The sequence below is a fragment of the Phalacrocorax aristotelis genome, chromosome 1, assembly GCF_949628215.1.
Source record: "Phalacrocorax aristotelis chromosome 1, bGulAri2.1, whole genome shotgun sequence".
Lineage (NCBI taxonomy): Eukaryota > Metazoa > Chordata > Aves > Suliformes > Phalacrocoracidae > Phalacrocorax > Phalacrocorax aristotelis.
Window position 1 is genome coordinate 77845577 of NC_134276.1, and position 17239 is coordinate 77862815.

Here is a 17239-nt window from a genome sequence, read left to right on the forward strand (position 1 = left end):
GTTCAGGGAAGTTTAATTTCAGATTTTACTTTATTAAAGCTTTCACATTCCTCTAGGAATATATATCAAAGGAACTATTCCAAGCCCCTTTGCATTTTTCTCACTCCATGTATAACCCTTGTCCTATTTGATTTCATACTGTTCAGATATTAAATACAAAGTTAATAATTATTTCATAGACTTCTCTACTGTGATGTCACTATGGAATTTCACAGCTTCATAGCCATTTACTAAAATCACTTTCACAATGTATATGGAGATAGAAGTAGTGAAGAATAAAGACTCAAAAATATTAGCACCAGCACCAAAGAGGTTCACTAAGTTTAAATGTCCAGTTTCTTATTTTTAGCTGATTCTTTTGGCACCTTCCCAAAGTACAGCCTTACTAGATGATAGTTGTAGCTACTAAGCATTCAGCACATCTGCTAATTTGATCCTCATTTTTTGGTGGTATTCAGAACATGACAAATTTACATTTAGTGTGCATCTGAGAAAACGTTCATTGACATGACTTGTCCAATATCACAGGGAGAGACCTGAACTGAATTCAGCGGAGTGCTGCTCATCTGCATGAAGATCCCTTTCCCTTCTGAGATATCCTCGCTCTCCCACTGCACAAAACTCAGCTTCTGCAGTGGTTGAGGCAAAGATTCTAATTTACTTCATGGTCCTGTTTCAATTTCGTAGGAACTATTTTGTACACTGAAAGAGGCACAATCTGTGTAAAAATACCACATCACAAAGTAATTAAAAGCTGAATCTGAGTAGATATACAAAGGATGCAAAATTGGATTGTCACCCTTTGTTACCAGTATGGATGAATTCAAACTACAGTCTATGCTTTCCTCTTCACTGCTTGAATTCCATCAAGTGTCATGACATAGAAAATTACAGCCTGTATTGTGAAATTGTGGCCAATTTACAATAAACTGCAATGTATCATGTTAAATTAAAAGCAAAAAGCCCACAACCACCACCTGAAATCCTAGGGATTCTCCAATAACACAAGATAAAAGGATTTTTCTTCCATAGTTTGTCTCCCTCAAATAAAATCTGACCCTATAAATCTACTACTTTCCGGTTTACGTTTGGGAAGATATTTCGTCTCACTACCTGGGGAAACCACTATTCACTTTTCATTCTGATGGTGCCCTCTATGCTTTCTGTTTTTGCCTGACAGTCTTTATTCCTATATCTATTCTTTGAAAGTTTTACATAGAGCACGTTAATCTGGGATCTGAGGTGCAAGCTTCCTGTGGTGGTGTGCCCTTTCAGGAACACACTTGGGTTTAGTGAATTAATGCTATTTTAGGACTCATAAATTTGAATTCTCTTACTAGAACTGCCTTTTTTTTTAATGTAGAAAAGATGTTGGACTTATCTTCTAAAGTGCTTGCAGATATTGTAATAAAAAATACTATGGCATTCTGGGGTATGTCTTTGAAATATAGCTTTGGTACAGATATTGCAAAAATTTTGTGTGTGACATCATTATTCAAATATACATGCTAAAAAGAAGAATCAGCTCCTTTCCTAAGGTGCGCTACCTCAAATGAAGCAAGGTGAAAGATGAAATAGCTGTAATTTTTGTCCTGCAGATATATTTGTATGAATGTATGTATTTAACTGAAACAAAAATGCATTGAGATCTACAAGTATGTAAGCACATTAAAGAATATATCTGACTTCAAATCCATCCAGAAAGGTCAGTACAGTTATCATTGACTTTACTGCTAAATGTTTATAATGATACTGTGGGGGCATCTGCATTTGATTAGTCCATGATTAATGACTTTGTTGTACCTCTTGCCTAGCCAGGTCGACCTCATTCTTCTTGTTTGGTTATTTTCTTTTATTTTATAGTTTAGACTTAGAAGTTCCCTAAAAACAATCTGTGGACTATTTTTCTGCTTTTTATGAAAGAATCCATATGCATGTACATGTATAACTGTACTTATACCATAATAAAAGAGTGAGAGAAAGACTTGGGGAAATGCTAACTCTTCATGAAGGAGCTCAGTATACATATTCCTTTCTCAGATTGAGTGCTTTAAATTACTCATTGCATACCTTCTTCTTCTTTCTTCTTTCTTAAATTGAGAATCTGTAAGTAAATTCTGCTTAATCGAAACACACTTTTTCTACAATTGAATATAAGTTATGGATAATTAATTGAAATAAATTTTCTAATATCAGCAAAAGCAAAATGAAATTACTATCATTGTAGACTGGAGATAGCAGGCTAAGGAATAACTTTCCATTAATCCCATGTAGTTTCATTGGGAGGAGGTAATAGAAAGAACATTTATAGGTCTTAGTATCCGAGAGTTTGCTTAATAGCCAGTATTCCTGAGGTTGAAATATATCTATTTAGGCACAATCAGAGTATTAGTTGCTATAAGAACAAATTCAGATGCTTGTTCACCACTGGTCGTTGCCTTTTTGGTACAGTTGTCTTTCTTTTTCAAGCTGCTTCCTTCCAGCCTCACAGAAATGCATTCTATTAGGCCAGCCTCACAATTCCTTGCTATTGTCTGCTATAGGAAAATAGTTTGACTGCTGCATTTTCCTGGAGCTTACATGATGTACAGCACTGGTCTTCTCATCAGAAGAACAGACCTTGCTCTTTGCTGCAATTTTAGATTGCATGGAGGTCTCTTTTTTTCACAAGATTTCTGTGTTTCCATTGAGCTGTTCTTACTTGTAGCTCCATGGATGTCTTTTGATCTCTATTCTCTGAATTGCTTAGAGGGCACAAAGGTAGTAAATTTGGGGTCAGTTCTTCTTTAACCAAACAAATAGTGAGGTATTTTTGCAGAGAGTACACTGTGCTTGAGGGGAAGCTCCCATTTTTATATGTTATTTTCTAGAAAAATAAGTTATAGACATGAGAAAAAAACCCCTAACTTATTAATGTCTTCCACTGCAGTTCTACCCTGCAGGTATTCACTGGAGACCAACAAAATCTTGTATATTGCTCTATTAACTCATTTTATAGGAAGATCCGCTGTGGCACTAAGGAAAGATTTATTCTTCAAAAAGAAAGAAGAATCTTGAAAAAGCTGTATTTTAGCGAGATGCAGACAATGTACATTACATTGCTCTGCTGTCTAGTATAAACAACAAATGTCCGAACATATTGGCAATTTGTGGTTACACTGGTCATAGGAAGTGCAGTTATTACCTAGATCAGTAAATCAACTTGTAAAAATGTAACAGACACAAAAGCAGATGAACCAGCATTTATTCAGTGCATAGGATATCATTATGCATTATTAAGTATTTAATATGCTTTAATGGAACTACAAGGGAGTCCCATGAAAAAAACAGGTTTATTTTTTGTTATAAGTTTAGAGTTACAAGTTTGAATCTGTTGACCTTTTCCACTTTTGTATTTTTGGCGACTTTATCAGAGGCCTAAGCTTTTCAAGTCACTCCTGGGATGGTCAGAAAAAAAGAATAATTTTGCACAGGTTTTACATTTTAAAATTTTGTTCTACGGGGCTTTTGTCACTGTGCTCCAAAAGGCAGTATGTTCTATAACAGTGACTATATGCTGTCGAACAAGTGACTTTGGAAGAAGGGTGGTGGTGTTTTTCTGAGATATAACAGTAAGACTGTGAGTAGAATGATCCAAAGATAATAGGACAACTCTTTAACTCATCAGTCATTGCTAAGCATTACCTCACCGTTTTTCCTTTAAGGGAAGTTATGTCTTTCTTGGCAAAAGTAGCAAAGAAATACTAGATCGTTCTCTTTGTGTTACTGGCTCTCTGTGTCACTGCCTCTCTCTCATCGTCTTGCTGTTTCTCCTTCTTTCTCCCCACTGCCACAAATATAGATATATATCTTTAATATAGCTTTTTGAGATGCTGCACCTGCTGTAAAAGGAAGCCCAGAACATCTACAGAAAGTAACTTGGAAGGAAAATCAATTTTGTGTAAAAGAGGGGCTTTTGGTTTATTTGAGCGCTTATAAAGACAGCTGTGGTGGGTTGACCTTGGCTGGATGCCAGGTCCCCACCAAGCTGCTCTATCACTCCCCTGCTCAGGAGGACAGGGGGGGAGAAAACGAGATGGAAAAAAATCGTGAGTTAAGGTAAAGGGAGTTTAATAAAACCAAAAGCAATGGCCACATGGAAGCAAGAGGAAAACAGAGATTTTATTCTCTATTTCCCATCAACAGGTTATATAGAGCCACTTCCTGGGAAGCAGGGCTTCAGTACACGTAGCATTTGCTCTGGAAGACAAACATTGTAAATAACGAATGTCCCCCCCTTCCCCCTCCTTTCTCTTAGACTTATTGCTGAGCTTGACACCGTATGGTATGGAATATCCCTTTGGTCAGCTTGCGTCAGCTGTCCTGGCTGTGCCCCCTCCCAAGATCTTGCTCACCCCCAGCCTCCTGGTGAGCGGGGAATGTTGGAGAGTCAGCCCTGATGCTGTGCGAGCACTGCTCAGTGGTAGCCAAAACATTGGTGTGTTATCAACACATTTCTAGCTACCAGTACAAAGCACAGCACTATGAGGAGGGCTGCTGAGGGGGAAATTAACTCCATCTCAGCCAGACCCCATAAAACAACAGAAAGAATAGAAAGCAGATTCTAATAGTGCATACAGTTTGCTAACCCAGTCACTGCTAGCTATTGACATTCCTACACTGCCCAATGGAGCATGATGAAGAGAAAGGTATGCCCTCTGTGAGCAAGCTTATTAAGAACCCTAAGTAATAGCTCTTCATCAGCACAGAAAACTTAATCGGGTTTCTCTAGAACAGAGGTTATTGGCCTAAACAGAGCTCCCTGACCTGGTTTTTAAAGCGTTGTGTTATAAGTGCCAGATTTGTTCAATACCTTGCGTACATTTTCAGTTCTACTGGCAAGACCCTCAGGTTTAGATGATCAGTACTTGCAAAACTTGTCTACACACTAATTATATTGCTTCTACTAGAATTCCTGTGCATTGCAAAATCTTTCTATGAATGAAAACATTACACAGAACTGCACGGAGCTTTACCTTGGAGGATAATGGAAGACTGAAATATTTGCCTTTTCCTTTAAATAAAGAAGGGGTGGAGCTGAACAGAGAAGCCTGCACTCAGAAATTCCAAGTGAAATATGTACTTCCTTTTGCCTAATGGTTTATTGGGTTCCTAAGGCTATTTATAATGCAATAAGTATTTTAAAAATAAAGAAGAAAGTTTGCAGTTTTAAGAAATACAGTGCAGAAAGAGATTTTCTTAAGGCCAATGGACTAAATAAAGCATCAATGCATTCAAGTCTTATTGGCAAGGAGTCATATCCACTTCAGTGGATGGATGAACAATTAAATTGAAATGTTTAGCCTCTGAGATTAATTAATTTTAAAGATGTGCTTAGAATTGCTTTGGAGGAAGAAGAGAAAAGAAGAAAGTAGAAAATACAGAAAGAAACCAGAAACTTGATAGGTTTTTGAGCAATGTGAAATTCAAGTAGCAACAGAAGGTTGATCTCTGCTCAAGAGATCATATAAATGGGAGAAAGCAGTGAAAGCAGAGTAAGAAGGCTGATTTAAAAAAAAGACTGAGCCATGGGCATATGATTGGCAGTGTGGTAATTACCTTTTAAGACCAGTAAAAAGTGGTCTGGACTCCAATAATGTGGCTGATATCCTAATACATCAGATAAGAGAGTAGTGTTTTATTATAGCATTTTATAATTTCATTCATAAGTCCGTAACCCAATATGCACGCAAAATCTCCACCTTATATAGTAAGAAAGTAGAGATGTACTGAAAGCAAAGAGAGTACATGCATTGCTTATGTAACAGGATGGGATTCAAGAATGAGTTTGATAATCCTCACCACTGCCAACATTATTTTCCATCTCTAAAAGCATACACTGAAAAATTAAACACTATCATATTACCTGAAAGAAAAGGCACCATTGACTGCTTCACCCATGAAGGGTGATGGCACAGCTTTCACTTGATGGAAAAATAAAATTTTCATACCTCATCAATCATTCACACTTCAGAAGGAAACATACTGTAGCAGCCAACCTTCACAGGTGAAGTACACCAACCAACATGTCTGACACCAGAGTTTAAAGTCTGTGTAGCAGACAGTCTTCATAAAAACACTGGTTCACCAAGGCAGACCAATCTTATTCACATCTTAGTAGATCTCTATTACTTCCTAGTCATCTTTCTTTTGCAATGTGGGACACACAGATACAATAGTCTAAGAAATCCTCAGTCTGCAAGCAATATAAGCTTTTGGGATGGAAATGAAAAAATATACAAGAGTTAAGAAGCAGCCTTTAAATACTTTGGCTGTGCACAGCACTCTGCTTGTAGACAAAAATTCTGTGCAAAGGTCAGTAGTGGAGGTTCGGATCAAATGATCAATACTGGAGAACAAAATCTGCCACAGATTACCAGAGGATGCTTCTTCCAACATAAGCTGGCATATAACCAGAAATCTATGCTACTTCTCCTTTCCTCAATTGGAGGCCAACTGAAGAAGTCTGGGAAAGAAGGAAGTGCACAAATATATTACAGACTAATCAAATTCTGGGTTCCTCTTTCTGATGTATATACGTATTTAAACTGATACTATTTATATAGCTAAAACATAAATCTATGTTTCATTGGAGAGTATCACAGTCTCCACAGACGCATACAAACCTAAACAAAGGTTTACACTACAAACATGCAGTGTTCAAAATAGCGCTAAGCGTAAACAGTATAAGATTTTTTTCTCCTGTTTTCCTACGGCTTACTTATTTTGTAATTTACTGGCTTGCTATAAAAATGCACTGAAATTTAGTCATTAGAAGTCATGTGCCACTCTGTGCTAATGAACAAACAGTATTTCTGAAAAACATTCTTTAGCTGTATTCTACAATTTTTAATGGCTCTAAGACTTCACTGTTGGTAGTTGTTGTAATACTATTGGCTGCTCATTATATTCCTTTTGATAACAGTATAAACATTTTTCTTTGATAATTCTGCATATATCCCCACATTTCAGTTTGGCTGAATAATACATGATACTTCACTGCATCTTCTGATTAAGTGATTCATGTTTTCTCCACATATAATGGTCCATCCGTTCATCAGATATATTAAGTAATAATGCTACATTTTGAAAGGTTTGCCCTGTTTTGAACAAAGTACCAAGTTTTGTTCCTCTGCAGAGTAACTTCTGCAAATCTGGATTAGTAACTGCTTTGGTTCTTATCCTGCTTCATTTTTTATCCCTTTTGTATTACTTTTTCAGGTTAAAAAAATGTATATAGAGCTTCAGAAGCACATTGGTTTTTTTCAAAATTACCAAAACTTGATTTTGTACTTGTTAAATTGGTTTAGAGCCTTTGAAACGTCTTTTAGCTTTTTGCTTATGACTTGACTGTAAGAATCCTGTATTTTTAATCCTGGTTTTTTGTGAGATTTAGAAAAGTTATTGTTTTGCTCACTTAGCTTATGACAAGAAACGAGGAAAGAAGTTACATGAGAGAATATATATTTATACAAAGGGCTATATCTATATATAGAACCTTGTAAGCAGAATCAAGTCCTCTTTAGAAACAACTGTAATGCAGACTTCAAAGTACTGACTTGCGATATATAAATGTAGATTCATCACCCCTAGCTCAGGTGTGGCATAATACAGGTTAGACTCCTGAGATTCATGGTGGACTTAGATTGAAAGCAGACTCCATCTGCATTTGTGTTTGCCTAGGATGCAGCCAGAATAACCTTATGTCAGCCTACAAAATGTGCTAGATATGTTATCATCTGCACACTGTAAGAGGACGTGTTTTCAATCCTCTAAGGAGTATTGAAAATTTGCTAAGGCAAATTTTTCTGTCATATATGGTGTGTCTTCTGTAGAGCCTTGTAAAAAACTGATATAAATACTTCTATGGAATAAATTTATATTAGTAGTGTAAGATAGGGCCTTGGGTCTGGACATATTTTCTTCTTTTTCATTTGCAATGATTTCAGCAGCTCCAATATCAAGAATTAGTTAAGGATCCAGAGGCACAAAATGAACAAGTGTTTGCCTCTATTCTTTGCATCTGGCTGAGTCAGATGGAGGTGAAAATAGAGATCATTTCAGCTCAATTAGCTGCAAATGGAAAATTGATCAATGGATGCTGAAATTCAATAAATCATAGTCACTGTAGTTATTTAGTCTCTATGGCTATGAAGTTATAAAACAATGCGTTACTAATACCTGCATATTACGTATGTGAGAAGCTTTCTGGCTCCAGACACTAGTTAAAATGTTGCTTTATTCTTTGGAAAGAAGTTGGTGATATTTTCCCTGCCTCTATTTCTGAATTTGAGATATTTGGCAGGCTTAGAATATGTAATTTCTGGACTATACACCTTCTCAAAATGGAGGGACGTCAGACTACCTATGCAGTAGTAAATTATTTTGGGTGGGCTCTAGGCGGTTTGAGAAAAGGGCCTGAGAAACTAATTATGGTATATTACCTTTAAAAAAGATATTGAGAGACAGAAAAGCATTTCTACCCTAAACATCCTTCAAATCTATGACAAAAAGATAGAGGTGTAGTATATAATGTCTGACAGAAGTCTGCATATTGTCCTCCTTAGCTGGACGAAAATTACTCTGTTCACTTCTGAGATTTTCCTTATGAAAAGGTCTGTGAAACTCTACCCTTTCATAGCTGAACAACTGGAAATATGTCTTAATGTACATTAAAATACTTTAATCATATTTGATCTTTCCCCCCTATTTCAAAGGATTTTTCTTAGTTTATAAGGCCTATTTGCAAAAGTGTGTTTCACTTAAATGAATTGTGTATTGTTCTCTCTAAAGTTAAAAAAGACTATCCAGCAGAGCATTAGGTGAAAAAATGAAAATAGACTTTAAAGTGTGGTGAGTTAAATAAGAAGCATGGAACTCTTTTAAATCGTAAGGGTCAAGTCATAAAAAAGAAAACAGTGTAAATATCTTGTAGTCTTTTTTAAAAAAGCAAATTTTTAAGTCACTCAAATATATCTGTTGGAATTCATTATTTTATTCAGGTGAAATCCAAGTGTTCAAGTGAAATCAATATAGGCAGCACATTATCGAAGGAATCATAGAATCATAGAATCATTTAGGCTGGAAAGACCTTTAAGATCACTTATATATAAAAATATATATAATTATTGATCTAGTGATCTGAAGGTCACAATCGAGGGATCAAAAACTGGATAGACGTTAGTTTCTAATATTATCCCTTTCCAGCAAAGAGTCTGGAAAAGGACATGAATGAAATACATGGGCCTGATGTGGGTTTCAGTGTAACTTCTAGCATTATTGTGTCATGGGATCCTTAGATTTGAAATTTAATCCCAGAATGTGAGATGTTAGCAATTACAACAACCTGTTGATCTAATCTGCAAGAGGAGGTACTTCTGGGGAGTGTGGATTCCCTTCAAGCAGACTGACTATGTCTGTGTGAATACTTCTACTACCTTAAAATGCCTTTAAGCCAGTAAACACCTTCTACGTTCACAGTGTAAACATACCAGATAAATCTATTTTTTAATTAGATTGGTGTGTACATTTTAATTTTTGGCTTTTACTTATTATGACCCTGGGTATAGTAATTGTATTTCAAATTATAAGCCTGTCCTATGTCTTTAACTTATTAGGACCTTTGAAGCCGAATATAGGTAACAAACCCCTGCAACAAGTATTTTCAGGGAGAATTTGCCAGAATTCCTGGCAAACCTGCTCCCAGTATGGAAGCTATAAAATTGTGGTGAATTAGGAGAAATCCATTAGTTTAATCAAAATCTGCTAGTTTTGAAGAAGAAGCATTTGTTTTAAAGAAGTGCTTAGATATTAAAATACCATCAAAATTTTTATTAGGATCAAGGAAGAAATGCAGATGACTAAACTAGTCAAAACTGATATAATTTGGAGTGCCTCAATGGGAGATTTTCATATTAGACAAAGAATTTTTAATATGTGACCTTTTTTAAAAAGAAATAGGAAGATTTCTGACTAAAAAGTATATTAAATAATTTTTTATTTGAGTTTGCTACATAAAGAGAAAGTATTGCCTCTGGATTGAAAATTAATATCACTGAATGGTAAAAGTATTTACACATATAATTATGTCTCAGTTGTCCTGCAGGCTGGTCAACCTATATTCTTATTTCACTCTGTGTAGAAGGGTAGATATTACCATTTATTCTTTAAATTTTGGTCTGTTCATCTAACTGTATTGAACAGCCTTTGTGATCAGAGAATGGGCAGAAAGCTGCAATTTTATTTTCTGAAAAGCAAACCAATTTCAGAGGTTCTATACAATATTGCACTGAAAATATTTTGTCCTTTCTCATGTCATTTATAAATTTTGCTTCCTATAGGAAGCAAGATTTACACAACCTTTGTAATCTGAAAACTTTTGGACTCAGGTTTCAAAGAATATTTGTAAGAGATATCTTCAAAATCTGCAGTTTCAGGCAAGATTTAATGTTTTCCACTTACCCTCTGGCCAAAGTCAGATCAGAAGGATGCTGAGTTGTGTTTCTAAAACAAAGGTCCTTGATTTCTGAGTGTAATTTTTCTCTTCTTGCTGAGCTTGTTGAATTTGAGAATGTGTTACAGCCAGAACATTAAATGGAAACAAACATTAAGGCAGATTTTCTTGTCTTTGCATGGAGTATGGCACTTAGGTTAATTAGAAAGATTTACTGAGGGTTTTATACTGCATTTGTCATCTTTTTCCACTCCATTCCTTTCTTGTTAGGTGGAAAACCAAAATATGTGCCAGCAAAATGTTAAAGTCATAGAAAGATCAGAGTACTGCAGTTAAAAAGTTCTATTTCCTTGTAATTTCAAATAGGGGATTCATCAATGTTGTCATTTTATATTGACCACCTTTTTCTTTAATACCTCTATTCATAGTTGCTACAAAGACTTGTGTGTTTCCTGGTTTTGACTGTTTTTTTGACAAGCAAGGTTTCAATTGTTTCTGTTCCCTAGATTTCGTTCCCACCTTCTATTTTAAGATGAAAGAAAAAAAAAGATTAAAGAAAACTGTTTTCCTGTGTGAAATGCAGATTGAAAATGCACAACCTTATTGAGAGCTGTTCTCCATAATTACAGGTTTTGGAGAAGTCTACAAACAACAGAAATGTAAGGGATTACTTTGTGACATGTGAAAATATAAATAGAAATATAAATATAAAGGAGATTTCTAAAAGCTCTGGCCTACTTTTATCTTTTGTTACCCAGAAATTTAATTCTTCTCACCTGTGAAACACTTTCCACCTTAGTCTTTAAAATAGACTAGGCCTTACGCTTTTGAATAAACCTTAAAACATTTTTTTTGCAGATAACAGCTATAGATCTTGCCTTCTTCCCTGCGGTTCTTTAGAACTATTCTAACTACATATTTTTTCCTAAAATGAAGCAAAACAAAGTTCTGTTGTATTCACTTTCTGGGCCACATTTCTGGCTGCAGCTTTGGGGAGCTGTTGAACCACCTAGTTCTCGGGCTTACAGCTACAGCATCCCTATCATCATCAGAGAGAGGTTAACCTACAGTTCTTTCCACTGTGGAGAGTACCGTCCCCAAAGGTGCACATCTTTACTTAAAAAGTAAGACTGAATAAAACATTTCCTGGTGAGAGTTCACAAATAGCATAGGTTAGACACAATTCATGTAGGACATTTGCAGTCAGCCACTTACCTTTAAAGCATATGAGGGTTTAGAATGATACAGTTATAGAATCATAGAATTGTTAAGGTTGGAAAAGACCCTTAAGATCATAGAGTCCAACCGCTAACCTATCACTGCCAAGTCCACCAATAAACCATATCCTCAAGCACCACGTCTACCCTTCTTTTGAATACCCCTAGGGATGGAGATTCCACCACCTCCCTGGGCAGCCTGTTCCAATGCTTGACAACCCTTTCAGTGAAGAATTTTTTTCTAATGTTCAACCTACACTACCCCTGGTGCAGCTTGAGGCCATTTCCTCTCGTCCTATTGCTTGTAACTAGGGAGAAGATACCAACTACTGCCTCAGTACGTCCTCCTTTGAGGTAGTTGTTGAGAGCAATAAGGTCTCCCCTCAGCCTCATCTTCTCCAGGCTAAACAACCCCAGTTCCCTCAGCCGCTCCTCATAAGACTTGTTCTCTGGACCCTTCACCAACTTCATTGCCCTTCTCTGGACACGCTCCAGCAACTCAATGTCCTTCTTGTAGTGAGGGGCCCAAAACTGAACACAATATTCAAGGTTCGGCCTTACCACTGTCGAGTACAGGGGCACAATCACCTCCCTGTTCCTGCTGGCCACACTATTCCTGATACAAGCCAGGATGCTATTGGCCTTCTTGGCCGCCTGAGCACACTGCTGGCTCATGTTCAGCCGGCTGTCAACCAGCACTCCCAGGTCCTTTTCCACCAGGCAGCTCTCCAGCCACTCCTCCCCAAGCCTGTAGTGTTGCATGGAGTTGTTGTGACCCAAGTGCAGGACCTGGCACTTGGCTTTGTTGAATCTCATACCGTTGCCTCTGGCCCAACAATCCAGCCTGTCCACGTCCCTCTGTAGGGCCTTCCTGCCCTCCAGCAGATCGACAGTTCCACCCAGCTTGGTGTCATCTGCAAACTTACTGAGGGTGCACTCAATCCCCTCATCCAGATCATCAATGAAGATATTGAACAGGACCGGCCCCAACACTGAGCCCTGGTGTGCTGGTTTTGGCTGAGAAGGGGTTAATTCTCCTCACTGTGGGGGGGTCAGCTGCCTCTCCAGCTTCCTGCGCTCTGCTGCATCAGCGGGAGGCGGGGAGGGGCGGGGCCATGGTGGGGGCGGCTGACCCCGACTGGCCAATGGCAGGTTCATTCCATACCACGTGACACCATGACCAGTATATTAAGGGGGGGCAGTTGGCGGCTCGGGAGCGGCATGGCGTCGGGTCAGCGGGCAGTGAGCGGCTGCATTGCATGAGGTTTGTTTCAGCGGTTCATTCCCCTCCCTCCTCCCTTCCCCCCCCACCGGGTTTTACACCTCTTGTTTTTCTCCTTTCCATTGCATTTTTTGTTGATGTTAGTTTTTTAAATTTTAATTATTAAACTGTTCTTATCCCAACCCATGAGCGTTACCCTTCTGATTCTCTCCCCCATCTACTGGTGGGGGAGTGAGCGAACAACTGTGTGTGGCTGAGCTGCCGGCTAAACCATGACACCTGGGGAACACCATTCATGACCGGCTGCTAACTGGATTTGACTCCATTCACCACCACTCTCTGGGATCCGCCATCCAGCCAGTTTTTAACTCAGCATAGAGTGTGCTTGGCCAAGCCGTGAGCAGCCAGCTTCTCCAGGAGAATGCTGTGGGGGACGGTGTCAAAGGCTTTACTAAAGTCCAAGTAGACAATGTCCACAGCCTTCCCTTCATCCACTAAGCGGGTCCCCTTATCATAGAAGGAGACCAGGTTAGTGAGGCAGGACCTCCCTTTCATAAACCCATGCTGGCTGAGCCCAATCCCCTGGCTGTCCCACATGTGCCGTGTAATGGCATTCAAGATGATCTGCTCCATGACCTTTCCCGGCACCAAGGTCAGGCTGACAGGCCTGTAGTTCCCCGGATCTTCCTTCCAACCCTTCTTGTAGAGGGGCGTCACATTCGCTAGCTTCCAGTCATCTGGGACCTCCCTGGTTGACCAGGAGTGCTGATAAATGATGGAGAGTGGCTTGGCGAGCTCCTCTGCCAGCTCCCTCAATATCCTCGGGTGGATCCCATCTAGTGCCATAGACTTGTGAACATCCAGGTGAAGATGCAGGTCGGTGACTGCCACCTCTTCAACAACTGGGACTTCATTCTGCATACCATCTCCATTTCTCAGCACAGGGGCCTGACAACCCCAAGGATGACCAGTCTGACTATTAAAGCTGAGGCAAAGAAAGCATTAAGTACCTCAGCCTTCTCCTCATCTTTCATGGCAAGGTTACCTTCCGCATCCAACAAAGGAGGGAGATTGCTCCTGGCCCTCCTTTTGTCACTGATGTATTTATAAAAACATTTTTTGTTTTCTTTAATGGTGGCGGCCAGTTTAAGTTCCAGCTGGGCCTTTGCCTTCCTAATCTTTTCCCTGCATAACCTCAAACACCCTTGTAGTCCTCCTGAGTCACCTGCCCCTTCTTCCAAAGGTGGTAAGCTCTCCTTTTTTTCCTGAGTTCCAGCCAAAGCTCCCTAGTCAGCCAAGCCGGTCTTCTCCTCTGCCTGCTCGACTTATGGCACACGGAGACGGCCTGCTCCTGCGCCTTTGAACCTTCCTTCTTTAATAACATCCAGCCTTCCTGGACTCCTTTGCCCTTCAGGACTGCCTCCCAAGGGACTCTGTTAACCAGACTCCTTAACAATCCAAAGTCTGCCCTTCTGAAGTTCAGGGTAGTGGTTTTGCTGACCCCCTTTCTTAGTTCTCCAAGAACTGAAAACTCTATCACGTCATGGTCGCTGAGCCCAAGACAGCCTCTGACCACCACATCACCCACCAGGCATTCTCTGTTCGTAAACAGCAGGTCCAGCGGGGCACCTCCCCTGGTTGGCTCACTTACCAACTGCGTCAGGAAGTTATCTCCCACACACGCCCGGAACCTCTGAGACTGCTTTCTGTCTGCTGTGTTGTATTTCCAGCAGGTATCTGGTAAGTTGAAGTCGGCCACGAGAACAAGGGCTAGAGATTGTGAGACTTCAGCCAACTGCTTGTAGAGTACTTCATCTGTCTCCTCATCCTGGTTGGGTGGTCTATAACAGACTCCCACCAGGATGTCTCCCTTATTGGCCTTCCCCCTGACCCTTACCCATAAGCACTCAACCTTATCATTACCGTTGTTGAGTTCTAGACAGTCAAAACACCCTCTAACATACAAGGCTACCCCTCCACCTCTCCTTCCTTGCCTGTCCCTTCTAAAGAGCTCGTAGCCATCCATTGCAGTGCTCCAGTTGTGTGAGTCATCCTACCGTGTTTCCGCGATGACGACCACATCATAGTTTCCCTGGCACGCAATGGCTTCCAGCTCCTCCTGTTTATTGCCCATGCTGCGTGCATTGGTATAAATGCACTTCAGTTGATCTATTGATCCCTTTTCCAACACAGGTGTGCCACCCCTAGGCTCATTCCTAGCAAGCCTGCTTTTATCCCCTTCCCCCTTTGTATGTAGTTTAAAGCCCTCTCAACGAGGCCTGCTAACTCCTGAGCCAGAATCCTTTTCCCCCTTTGTGACAGGTGAACCCCATCTGTCTCCAGCAGGCCTGTGACCATGTAAGCTGCGCCATGATCAACAAAACCAAAATTCCGCCACTGCCACCAGCCTCTGAGCCACGTGTTATGAGGTGGGACTTCCTGTTCCTTTCCATATGTCTCCCAGCTACCGATGGGATGGAGGAAAACACTACCTGCACTCCTGATCCTTCATGCAATCGCCCCAGTTCTCTAAAGTCCCTTTTGATTGTCTTTGCACCTCTCCCAGATACCTTACCACTGCTGACCTGAATCAGATCCTTTTACTAGCCCAGGGAGCTTCCTGGTAATGTCTGTTACCCTTGCCCCAGGGAGGCAGCAGACTTCCCTATGGGATGGGTCCGGCCAGCATAACGGGCCCTCTGTTCCCCTCAGAAGGGAGTCCCCTACAACAATTACCCTTCTTTTTTTCTTACCAGTGGCTGTTGTAATGCGTGGGGCTGACTCGTTCCCTCTAGTCAACCTGTTGGGTGGATTGCTGTCTGTATCTTTGTCCTCCTGGCCCTGGGGTTCCAGAGCCCCATACCTGTAAGGGCACCTGGGGGGGTGAAGTCAGCCTGGAGGGGATTTGCCTACTGCACCGAGCAGGGATCTGAATCCATCCTCCTCCATCTCTTGGGTCCCCTCCCTCTGCCTGGTGGCACAAGGGCAGGGGCGCCACTCCTTCTCTTGATGCTTCCATCTGGTGTGCTTGTCTCAGGGACAGGAGGGAGTGGCTCCGCCAGTCTATCTCCCTCTCGCATTCCCTGATACTCCTCAGTCTTGTGACGACTTCTTTCAGCTCTGCCACCATGCTGAGCAGATCCTCCACCTGCTCACACCTCATGCAGGTCTTGTCTCGGGAGCCCTCCGTGACTGGAGCAAGGCTCTGGCACTCCCTGCAGCCAGAGACCCGGGTGGTTGCATGTTTTAGTGGGAGTTCTGTCTGCGTCACCACACCCCTTTGAGTGTGGAAGCAGTCCATTCGGTGCTGGCTGATATCAATGTCAGAGAGTAGCCCTGAGCATGTTTAATTCAGTAATGTAGGCATAGCATATAGCTCTCACTTTCTGGCTGACCTTTCTCACTATGCTACTGTCAGGTTCTCTTCTGTATTCAGAAATATTACCCAGATTAATACAAGGAGTGCATTGGGAATAAGAGGTATTTGGAAAATGCCCTTAGCAATGTACTTTAACTTTTGGTGAGTGCAGAACTGGTCAGTCAGTTGGACTAGACAGTCATTGTAGGTCCCTTCCAACTTTGTGGTGGTTCCATAGTGTAGTGGTTATCACATCTGCTTTACACGCAGAAGGTCCTGGGTTCAAGCCCCAGTGGAACCAGCTCCTGATGCCTTATTGGACATGGAGTTGCTGGAGTGTGGCAACAAAGCTGGTGAAGGGTCTGGAGAACAAGTTTTATGAGGAGCAGCTGAGGGACATGGGGTGGTTTAGTTTGGAGAAGGGGAGACCTTATCGCTCTCTACAACTACCTGAAAGGAGGTTGTAACGAGGTGGATGTTGGTCCCTTCTCCCAAGTCACTAGCAATAAAACGAGAGGAAATGGCCTCAAGCTGCATCAGGGGAGGTTTAGACTGGATATTAGGAAAAAATTATTTACTGAAAGAGTGGTCAGGCATTGGAAGAAGCACCATCCCTGGAGGTGTTTAAAACATGTGTAGACCTGGCCCTTCAGGGCATGGTTTAGGAAACATGGTATTGTTGGGATGATGGTTGAACTTGATGATCCTAGAGGTCTTTTCCAACCTTAATGTTTCTATGAAATTATTGTACTGTATTGTATTCTAATTCTAAATTTTTTTCTATTCTATTCAGATAGTGTTCAGACTTATCCTTTTTGGTGTTTCTAGTCAATTACTGTCACTATTTAACTATTTACCAATCTGGCTCCTATGAATCCCAGGAGGGCCATAAATCTTGTATTTTATATCAAAAGACACTTGTGGCATTGGACATGTCAATTACAGTGTAG

The 17239-nt window shown here is 40.5% G+C and overlaps 1 non-coding gene across 1 annotated transcript; it reads left to right on the forward strand.

Annotated features, from left to right (window-relative positions):
* The first annotated feature begins 16517 nt into the window (after positions 1-16517).
* Positions 16518-16590, forward strand: TRNAV-UAC (transfer RNA valine (anticodon UAC)). Its single transcript has one exon. It is a non-coding gene; the product is annotated as a tRNA-Val (tRNA).
* Positions 16591-17239: the final 649 nt, after the last annotated feature.